Source organism: Apostichopus japonicus, chromosome 16 (genome assembly GCF_037975245.1).
Source record: "Apostichopus japonicus isolate 1M-3 chromosome 16, ASM3797524v1, whole genome shotgun sequence".
Classification (NCBI taxonomy): domain Eukaryota; kingdom Metazoa; phylum Echinodermata; class Holothuroidea; order Aspidochirotida; family Stichopodidae; genus Apostichopus; species Apostichopus japonicus.
The window spans coordinates 20,675,818-20,688,488 of record NC_092576.1 but is presented as its reverse complement, the minus strand read 5'-3'; the positions used below and the strand labels follow the sequence as shown (position 1 = coordinate 20,688,488).

General features: G+C 32.9%; 1 long non-coding RNA gene across 1 annotated transcript; it reads left to right on the top strand.

Moving 5' to 3' along the window:
• Positions 1–1,363: 1,363 nt before the first annotated feature.
• On the top strand, positions 1,364–12,531 carry LOC139983158 (uncharacterized). Its single transcript, XR_011798525.1, has 3 exons — positions 1,364–1,597; positions 7,582–7,797; positions 9,145–12,531. It is a non-coding gene; the product is annotated as an uncharacterized lncRNA (long non-coding RNA).
• Positions 12,532–12,671: the final 140 nt, after the last annotated feature.

Here is a 12,671-nt window from a genome sequence, read left to right as displayed (position 1 = left end):
CAAAGTTTATGGAGATCCTTCACTCAGCTTCAATTTTTAGTAAACTTAAATTGCCATAAAAATGTTCAAGAAGAATGTTGAACCCTCAACATGATTTTGCAGTCTTTATCAGTTTTTATCATTCACTGAGCATTTGTGTAATGTGGTTATATGGTTCTATTTGAATATTAAACCCTTCCAAGTAATCCGATAGCCAGGCTTGAGGCCCAGGGGACATGCCCCTTCCACACTTCCAGACTTGTGTTCTCCCACCCACCCCTTAATATATCTCACCATCATGTGAACAAACCTCCTAAGAATCCACCTGGGGCTGGAAATGGATTTTCAAGCCGTTCCAACCTGAAAAGTGTTTTCTTTAAGTTCAACTAAAGTATAACGTATGGCAATAACAACGTCATTGTCATATCTTTGTTAATTTTGTTAAAATATATGTTTATGCAAGGAACATTGCGGTCATTAAACTAATTGAAAGGGATATGTCTTTAAACACCAATCTATAGAAAGATCAAACATGTGGATACATAAATTGTTGACGGTCTTTGTGGGCCTACAACATAGAAACATTAATATTCTGCGTAGCACTATTCTCCTATAGACAGTTTGTTGAGTTCGCAGTGTAACTTTCTCGCTATACTCAATACACTTGATGAGTTGGTAAGGGTGGCTTCCGGTTTTACTTCTTCTTGTGATCGATGTCTTCTTACTTTGTCCTCCAGTAGCCTGGGTTGTCTATATTTGACGGTGTTGACATTAGTACTAATATTCATGCTGCGGGCAGGTCATAACTTCAACAGCTTCCAGTACAAGGGCATTTCCATTGTGAGGGAAATTTTTGATACAATTGCAAGGTCAATGGCAAATTATGCGCCACCGTTGGGAGTTTCGATATTCGAATTCTAAAGGGCAGTCAGTAAATCAGTCAAAACAACATATAAACACTTATTAGGGGGCTAGTCGAAGGAACGTGTATTTAATTGTTTGTTTATTTATAATTTATTCACAAGTTCAATGTAATGGATAAAACCAATGGGATAAAAACTCTAGTCCAAAAAATTGTCCTCTTAAGATTGCAATCCCAGTGAGCTATCGCGTTTCTAAGAAATAAAAAAAAGAGTAAGTGACATACTTCTGCCTTTTTGAAATTACGTCATCGAGAAGATTTCTGGCTAATTAATTTGTGGTCGTCCCGCCCATTCCTTGTGTCTCAAGTTGCTAATTTACATGCATCAATGCATTGCTTGTTTACATATTTGATCTCAGAACGACTTCGGATTCTAAATATACTATATGGTAAATAAAATGGAGTGTTCCGGAAGTATTGCTGCATTTCCGCTGAATTGTATAGATTAACATTATAGTTTGATGATTTGTGCGTCACTTGACTGTATATTTTAGGCGTCTCGAGGAGATTTGGTTTCATTGATGAGGAGATTTAGTTCAGCTTGATTGCTCAAGTCTAACTGTATCTATATCATTATACAGGCCATCGATCGGCATCCTATTCTTCAAGAGGACGCCGTTGTAGTTTGATGAACTCGTTCCACAGTAGTTTGGGATTTCAGATTAACAAAGGACGCAATTTGAAGAAAAATTTCAGGTTAGTTTTACCCTCGCAACTTTTCTTTAAAAATATTTCAAGATAAAATCTACTTTGATTTTCAATGATATTTTTGGTTTGCGCTATACTTTTTGGACACAATATCCGCAATAGTAAAAAATTCACGTGTCAATTGAATAAATATATTCCTAAATGAAGCAAATCATGTTGTTAGTTGTGATAGAACAGTGAAATTGTGTCCAAACTAGAAATTGTGTTATTTAACTAAGATTGGAAGTTGGATATGAAAGTTTTTTATATAAAATATTAAATGTATACGAAACCGTCAAACACGGCCATCGATAACCGAAGTGGATTGTCGTTGTATACTTGAGAATTAATCTACAAAACTGTTACAGTAACAGCTCGTGTGTATTTTTTAGAAGCTAAATGAGCAATTGGTCTTGTGTTATATGTTAGATTGTTTGTTAGTCCAACGTAATGGATAAAACAGATTGATAAAAACTCTGGTCAAACTATAAACCATAACCCATTTGTTGCTACCCAGTCACTAGTTACATAGTAATACCTGCACAAATTTAGTATAGATATCAGAAAATAACTAACCATATCATCAGATTTTCGTCATGCGCTTTGGAAGAACTGAAATCGTTTCCTCTTTTGCGTGACATTTCACCAACACCACTTAAAGTTAGATATTTTCACCGTATGAATCGTAGATACTAAATATTTTAATTCTTCTTTGCGATTCTAAGCATTTCGCTGCCTTATACATCGTAGAATCATTAAATATAATGACATATCGGAAAACGGGACACTGAAGCATATTTCATTTGAAACGTACAAAGCAAGAAGCTTCCTATTAGTCAAAAAAGGAAAGAGAGAGAAAAAGTGAATTTCTTAAGAACTGCCTTCAACATGACAGCACGAATATGAGCAAGAAAACATATATAGGCAACTGCTTTTAAAGGCAAACATTTTGTTTAAAGATTCAGATTCTTGGGCCATTGTATGTCAATAATTAAAGACTTCGTGTATTAGTTGTATCATTTGCCTAAATGGATTACATTACTACTGTTAACTTCTCTATGAATGGAATCACTACATTTCTAGCTTGATACCTTCTTGTTGGACTGTGAACATTGCAGTTGACCAAATTCAATATATTTCATAGACTGATGTTTATATTTTTCAATAATGAAAGCAAATAAGCGTCCATTAGCACAATAAATTTATTGCGCGTTTTTGTTTTCTTTATGAAAGACTTCATGTAATGTCGTTCTCCTTTTCTAATATTTAAACTTTTATTCCGAGCTTCATTTTTAATTTTTACTCAGCGAGAATCACATGCATGAAATGAAATGTACTCTATGCTACGTAATAATATATTAATATTGCTTTTTGTGAATGAAAATGATTAGTTACTATAGCCGTCACTATAACGCTGAAAGTTAATTAACAATATAGTTATTTACCGTACTATGTATATTTACTATATATATATATAAATATATATATATATATATATATTTATGTATGTATATATATATATAAATATATATATATATATATATTTATGTATGTATATATATATATATATATATATATATATATATATATATATATATTTATGTATGTATATATATATATAAATATATATATATATATATATATATATATATATATATATATATATATATATATATATATATATATATATATATATATATATGCAAGACAAACACATAGATTATGTTAACTAAACCCATAACGAGAGGCAGGCGAATACGTAGGTATAATGAGGTGAAACTTTGAAATCTGCAGTGCATCGTATTCTTCTGTTTCTGTATTTTACAGTTATTGAGAAATAAAAAATATCATTGTGTTACACGAGCTATTGTTGCATTCTTACATCGTTGAATGTATTCGTATATGACCTTTGTTATTGAGACTAATATCTAACATAGAAAACATATATTTAATCATTGTGTTACACGAGCTATTGTTGCATTCTTACATCGTTGAATGTATTCGTATATGACCTTTGTTATTGAGACTAATATCTAACATAGAAAACATATATTAAATCATTGTGTTACACGAGCTATTGTTGCATTCTTACATCGTTGAATGTATTCGTATATGACCTTTGTTATTGAGACTAATATCTAACATAGAAAACATATATTAAATCATTGTGTTACACGAGCTATTGTTGCATTCTTACATCGTTGAATGTATTCGTATATGACCTTTCTTACTTAGACTAACATCTAACATAGAAAACATATATTAAATCATTGTGTTACACGAGCTATTGTTGCATTCTTACATCGTTGAATGTGTGCGTATATGACCTTTGTTATTTAGACTAATATCTAACATAGAAAACATATATTTAATCACTGACGTGGGTTCTGTGACATGCGCCACCGCAAAAAAACAATTTCAGAACAAACCGTTGGAAAATAAAATGACATCATAAACAAGAGCCCCCTGCACTGGAGAACTCACTTAGGCTCATAATTACAGATAAATGATGTTAGATAAAGACGAATGAATAATCAATAATATTTTATGACAGTCGCAATGCTTAATGCAGTTTATGTTGGATGAGAAATGACACTTTAAACTTGGCTGTAATCCTATGTCTAATTGACACGAGTCAATTTATATAGAAAAGGCTAATTTGAAATAAGAGATTTGCGACCGTTTTAAGAAACAGAAGTCGTTTTACTTTCCGTGTACTCGACTTGTCTCTGTATATTTATAAGATGAATGGTATCTATAGTATTAATATCGCAAGTTTGATGATATCAAGTAATGTTAAGCAATGCGCAGTAACATAAATACATCATTTGCGTGTATAGTATTGTACGAAGGAGCTTGGTATCATTTATGTTTTATTTATATTTCACAAAACGTAACATGACAGAGGAGTAGACTATATTGTATAATATGAAATTGACAAATATTTTAGAATTGCCTAAGACACATGCAACGATGACAAAGACAGTAACTACTCAACAAAAACTACATAGATTTATGCTACAATGACCTATAACACTTCAAACGTAAGGAATCGTTGCGGGACGATCATTAAACTGAGAAATATACGGATGATGTAAATCATAAGTATATGACTGTTCGATTGTTTGAAATCAATTAAATGATGTGTAACTGCAAAGTAATATTCATGGAACTATAGCCTACATTCACATACCTTTTGACATAGTAACTAAGAAACAAAAGTAGAATAGTTCATGTAGGAATCGAATAACCATAACAATACTAATGTCGATTGGTTATTTGAATGTCGCAATATCATATTTTGAAGAAAGGTGAAAACACAACATATAACGTCAGATTGATTATTTGTCAGAGTTAATGCCGCCAAGTTCAGGATTAGCTTGACTCAGCTCCAATCAAAGGACATGCAAGTTTTTTGACTTTTCTTATGCAAGAAAATGTAGTTGTCTATTAGCTATTCCTTGAAATCGTCGATTTGCTTCTATAGTGAAGTGATCTTTATTCAACTAGCTCTGTGCATTAATCTGAATGTTCTAACTGAGACATTTGATTGTTATATATGAGTATCAGTATAGCGATGTAACTATTACTGTGTCTTATGTTAATTGAAGAACTGGATGCATTTCCGTGAAACAGATTCAGCAAACTAGAGGGTTTTCCTTACATAGTAAAATTTTGGCATTAATATTGAACTTCAAAGTTCACCGTCTATGACCTGTTTATATATACTAACAGAAACGTGATAACTGGCAATATGGATGCAGTCATTTGTATTGACAAAAATTGTGATTTTCAGAAGTTGAAAGCAACATGAAAGAAGCATTGTTTGGTTTATTTGTTTGATTGAGTCTTCGTGATATGATTTGCGTAAAATAACCTATAGTAAACAAGAAGCGAAGATTCGTTTCTCTTAGCACTGTAATTGCAACACACCAGAACGATGACAGGATGGACGGGTGGAAGGAGATTACTTCATTTCTTATAACGCATATCTGTGATCTGTATTGAACGCAACACATGTTGAAGCGCATATCTGTGCAGGTGGTCTTGCTTCAATCACGTGACTGCTAGCTCAAGCACACATTGATAGTGCGGTACAAAACCTTGAAGTTGATGGAACGCCACAATGATCAGAGAATATGATGACGCTGATAACGTTACACAATAAGGGAGGCCTACTAAAATTATAAAAAGCAGATAATAATAGTATAACAGTAGACGATCAACATACGGTAACCGTTGAAGGTTGAACAAACTTGCATATACCGTGTATTCAAACCACAAGGAATAAGTATATGCATAATAATCATAACAATTCTAGTTGTTCCTTCTCCGCTAAAACATTATGCGACCAGTACAGAGACTGGAAATGCATATACCCAAACATCCCTTCAAGACGATTCAAAGGGCAGACGAGGGTGAATGTATGATCTGAACGAATGATCTAAACGAATGATCTAAACGAATGATCTGAATCTATGATCTGAACGAATAATCTGAACGAATGATCTGAATCTATGATCTGAACGAATAATCTGAACGAATGATCTGAATCTATGATCTGAATCTATGATCTGAACGAATGATCTGAATCTATGATCTGAATCTATGATCTGAAAAAATGATCTGAATCTATGATCTGAACGAATCATCTTCTTCTTCTTTCTACCTTAATTTCTACTTCACTCCCCCCCCCCCCCCCCTTTTCGACCTCCTCTCAGTTAGAGTGCAGTAGATGGGGTTGCATTCCTTCATTGTCGTAGAGGTCAGAACGTAAACATATTACTAAAGTGTCACATCTAGATGAAATGATGAAATAAACACACTTTATATTAATATGCACAAGTACAATCATACGAGATATCGTAAGTTATTACATGATCACCGCTTTATCTATTTAAGTTTATTATCTTGTAAAGAAAGTTAGTACATCAGGTTGTTAGTTCAGCACATCATATACTTTTATATACGTTCAATACACCACCGATTACGTTCATTATCGTGAAACGCCAAAAAGACTTCAACTGATGAAGATAATTTGATATTATATGATAATAATTTGATTTATTATACACCCTGTATAACAAATACAAATGTACAAAATCTCATACATATGTACACGTAGCGCTTCTTATCTTAAGCACTTTAAGTTTTCATCGTGTACTTTCTTATTTTAGACATACAGTTTATTATTATAGACATATGGTTTCTTATATATAGACAAATAGTTTCTTATTATAGACATAAAGTTTCTTATATATAGACAAATAGTTTTTAATTATAGACATATAGTTTCTTATATAAAGACAAATAGTTTCTTATTATAGACATAGTTTCTTATATATATAGACAAATAGTTCCTTATTATATACATATAGTTTCTTATTATTATCATGTACTTCGTTATCTTGTTGAATCTTATTATCATCGCGTCATCAGTTGTGGTCCTTTTGGCGTTCCATATATGACATCCTCGTGTAATTGTTGCATCGCTATATACTTTAGCCTGTATTATGTACTGTGCAAACACAGGGTTCATACACTGCAGCACCAATGAAGGAAACTTCATTCAAACAGGTTGATCACTTAATTACAACAACTGTAAATACACAATTAGATTTTATCAGATTGTTTTTTATCATGATTGTCATGTTAAAATGAACTAAAATCACCTAATTGCCATAAGAGTATTTGAGATTATTCCTTGAAATATATAACTTTGCCATTTAATTTAAAATCGAGAAATAAACTTCAATATACTCAAATAAAAGCAACGTAGATACTTACTTCACACTGACAACTAATGACGTCATAGCAAAGAATTTGCCTCGGAAGGCTCCAGAAACTGGATAATGACAGAGTGTCGTTCACTTTGTTTGTAAATTTAGAAATTCTTTATTTTTGTCACAGAACTGTTGTCACGTTTTTATACAGATATAGCTTGCAAGTCTGATAACAATATTTAACGTATGATCATTCACTTTTCTTACCAGGAACAATGCACGCCAGGCTGCTTTATTTCTCCTTACTATTTTTGCTCGTCTTTGTGACTTGTGAGGGTCGACCCTGGGCAAATCTAGACGATGACGTCATGTATCCAAATATTTTCAAGAAAATCATTTACGACCTTAATGCCTATGAAGATACTCCTGCCAAAAGAGACATTTGTTGGCTTTTCTTCACTCCATATAAATGCTGACATCCTAACGGTACGTATCATTCTGCAGCTTGGATCTGTTACACCTATATAATAATATAATATATAATATAATATAATATAATAATATATATAATATATAGAACTCTACACTAACAGTATTTCGTCCATATCTGCTCATACTGGTTGTATAACAACAGTGTGTCACTCATATAATTATATCTTCTCATCAAACAAATGTACATGAAGATGAATAAACTCCGTTTGTGAGTTTGTAATATGAATTTCTTGATACTTCCTTAAGCCTTTGCGATAACATGTCACTTTTCAAAGCAAATGTCAACATTTTATCAATGACAGAGCAGATGTCATAGTCACAGATGTATACATCTGGATACATGGATACATAGGATAGGTATACCTATCCTAGGCTACTTTGTTAATAAATTATGGCTGGAGCTATTGTCTTAATCAGCTCTTGATGAAGTTGCCAAAGTTAGTTAATAAACTGAGCAAAGTTTCTTCGTTTTCTGTGCTCTCTGATCCTTTCCTTGATAATGTAGCTTACTGGCATTAGTAGTTAAGATTTGTAAATCGACTTGAGTTATTAGAATCTTTTTGAATCATATCTGTCTCGAAAATGAACACTTGTTTGCTAATGTTACATGTGAAATTAGTTTGAGTAATACTTGCTGTGTTAAGTAAGATAATTAAAGATGGCGAGAAAACAGAAGAACCAGTAAGTGCAGCAACAAGCTATTGCGAAACAATACATACTGGCTTACTTATCACTGTTTCCATACAATCACTATGATGCAATCATGTTTCTTCATATTTGTATTCCCTACTTGATCAACTGATTTTGTTTGTTTCGAACATAATGGAGTTTTGTAACCTTGTCCGTGTTGGACTTATGTGATTGTTTCAATCTCTCACATCAATTAATATTAAACTACAAACCAGTGATTAATTAATGAAGATACTCTTCAAAAACAAAACTATCAAGATATATTTAAGGAAAGTTATTCTCCTATAATTGAACCAGATATTTGGCCCTAGAATATCCGCTGACTTATACAGACCATAATGAATAATAATGTAAATGGAACATGTCACAAGAAGCATGATGTTTGTGATCTTTTGCTAGTTAATAACCTTTTAGCAAAATTAATTGTGATGGAAATAAAAATGAGATTTATTGTCTGCAATTAATTCTAGATGTTCCGTGCAGCTCTGATGGTTTATGATATGAGTTATTTACACTTGCTGTGATATTACTTCAAATTCAATTCATTTCATGTTTTAATTTCTTCAATAATGTGATAACGGATAAGTTATCGAAGTGAACAAACTTGTCGTTCAGGTTGTAGAAAAGGGCTGTTTTACTTTCCTTTTACAGGTGTCAGTTTAGCAACAACTATACACATATCTTGTGTAAGAGATTGACTGCGGATTACTATGGACTTGCTCCTGCGGCTGGCATTGCACCTACACTCATCTTCATTCATACCTATTTTGTCCAGAAGAGGAAATCGTCTGTAAGAAGAAGTCCAACAAGAATAAATGTCTTCTCCGGAATCATCTTGAAAAAAATGATGCTACTGAAATTGAAATAACTTTGTTGCGGATATATATTGTAAATCTTCTTTAACAGTTGCGTGTGATCTAGTTTTTTTTTGCTGTTACTAAATGATTTGGGTTGCTAGATTAATGAACCAAACATTACTAAAGTATAACCATATTCTATGGGTAGAGATAAAATAATAACATCAGCTATGTCGGCAAACAGCTATTTTTACACCGTAAGTGGTCACTTCACAACTGTAGTAGTAGTTAGCACAATCATCGTCATAGCTAATCAACAACATGTGAAACGGACACCCGAGGCTTCATTTAAATATTTTTATTATTTACAGGAAGCTCATTTACATTTCCAGTATAGATTTCAGTGAACGTGTTTGTCTTGATTTACATATAGCCTACAAGGGAACTTGACCTTGAGATATCATACACCGCGGAGATTGCTCTATGACGGCTATTATCCAACCAGTTATAATAGTCATATCACATACTCGTATATCCCAGACTTAAATGTGTTCACACATACTCGTATATCCAAGACTTATATGTGTTCACACATACTCGTATATCCCAGACTTAAATGTGTTCACATATACTCGTATATCCCAGACTTATATGTGTTCACATATACTCGGATGTGTTCATTGTTTGTTTTGTCATTTATGCCCCCATCTTTCTCTTCTCCTCATGTTATCTGCTGCGGAGAGGTTCCTTTTTCTTTGTACTTTTTATGTTCATTATTTTCTATCTAACTTAATGATAAGAAAGATTCACACGTGGCTCATTCTGTTAGTTTCAATTACTATACTTTGTGTGGTGAAAGATTGCAACGAAGCAACACCACGGGGTGTATAGACAACTTCAATACATATATTTGTCATTGCGGTGTATCTCAAATCCAGTTTTAACATTTGATTAAAGTTGTATTCACCAATTTCCAAATAGTTTGGAGCCGAATAGTAGTAATCACTAGAGTTTAAGCAGATTTCACGTCATATAGACGGTTTATGGTAGTCAGTGTGGATATTGGTTCGTTATGTGTTGTGATGTCAGTTAATCACTTGTATACTGGGCAGTCTCGTACGTTGTTGTCTATCTTTGTTATATCCAGTTTACATTGTTTGCAACTACTACAGTCTGTGACTGAATTGACAAAAAATGGAATTGATTCTGTCCTCCATAAAACCAAAATATTATTCATGATAGATCTGCCACTATTCGATCTATTGAATATACCATGAATGATTGTTTTTATAATGTACTCTATTGTTATATATATATATATATAAATATATATATATATATATATACTTATGTATGTTATACCTACATGCTACTCAAAATGTATATATTTCAATAGTAGGTCCTGACTGAAACCATGCCCTGCAAGGTATATACTCACGAAACCATCTTGTTACCTGGTAGTTTAATGTATTTTATTTACTGGTACCGACTGCTAGACTGGACAAATGAAGATTCGGTGAAATGTATTCTGCTGCCTATAGGTATATTGGTGATATTTTTTTATTACTGATAAACTGTTTATCTTCTGGAAAAAAAAAATCATGTGCACTGGTGGAGATTAAAAGACTGTAGGAAAGGCTGTACCAAGATAAGAGTTAGCAATGGAGGTAAAATGAGTGACGAGGACGAATAGGATGAAGATAAAGAGAAGAGGCAGAAGGGCCAGGGAAGGATGGTGTGGAAGGATGGGAGGGGTGGGGGGGGGGTTGTCTGGGCTTGTCATTCCCGTAAGGGATTTAGAAGTAATGAATGGTGTTACTTCCATGTAAAGACGAACTTCGTCCCTGTGGTGAATAACAAATGTCAATGCCTAGTCGTAACAGTTAAGAGGATTGAAGTGGAGTTGGATTTTCGATCTGATGTTCATTGGGGATCTGTGGTCATAGAAACGTTTCCTCTGATTGTATTGGAATATGCATTTTATTTACCGCCTTCTGCAGACATTCCACTCTATGTTCGTTTAAATCCATACAGTAGCTAACTATCCATCTCTCTCTTGGTTATACTCGCTTTGCACGTTTTATTGTTAGCTAGCATTTAAAATTAACGATCCTGTGAGGAACTAACGTGTGACCGTCTTACCATTATTATGCATATATTAGTATCTGCTGCTTACGTCAGACTCACTTATATTGGTGCTTCAATCCTCACCTTCACGGATAACCTAACCATAAGAAATTATTCTCTACTTTGTTCGCAAACGGATATTAATAAACGCAATTAATGTGATATTCGTTTCATTCATAAATACTGCTTGTTCTTACTTTTTAATAAACTACACGTTTGTTTGTGTGTCTATAAGTAATATCCTAATAAGATACTGAACGCTCGAGAAGTGTCATTTTCATTTGGCATCACAGGTGATATAAGACATTCATTTACATCATGATAACTGGCAACACGCAAGTGTTGCTTGTTTTACATATCGTGTCAGACTGGGTTCTGATTAGTAGGTTTTCAGCCAACATCTTTAATACTTCGCATAATTTCATTCTATATATATATATATATATATATATATATATATATATATATATATAGGAACGTATTATAAGACTAACAATGGACGTGCAACAACTCATCTGAAGATTTAAACGTTGACAGAACTTCTGATAACATATTATTTGCATATACGTTTACACATGTATTCAATATTATTCGCTTGCTTCGAACTTATAATTGGATGTATGCCGGTAACGTTTCTAGTGCAAGTAAGTGTTTTCATGTATCTATGCAGATATATGTTAATATAGCTGACAACTAATAAATAACATAAATGCATAAAGTACATCTATATCTACTTATATGTACATATCACAACGTTTAACTGATTCCATGTAATTGTTACATTATCTGGTATTTTCCTGATACATTGCAATACGTGTTACATTATCTAGTATTTCCTGATAGAGTGCTTGCATAAACATGTAACATCACATATTACAGTGAATCCAGTTTTTTTAGGTACAACAAGGTTGTTGCTAATGATAAACATATAAGAACTTTGTATTTACAAACTGGTCCATTATGTGATATGTGTACTGTCGATAATAGACCTACCCCTGAGTATATATTTTATAAGTTAACCGCAAACAACTGGCAGTTGTGAAATTAATTTAAGCGTAATAAAAAAAAAAAAAATCTGTCAAGAGCCGCTGTTTTTAAACCACTAGAATGTATGCTCTGACTTTATTAGTCAGTGAAGGCGTTGGTTGAAGGGTCTCGAACACGGCGTCCTTTTCTTTTGGATATGAAATAGACGAAGCGTTCGATTCGTGTTTTTACTCAGTTGACGATGACTAACAAACAACTTTATTGAAA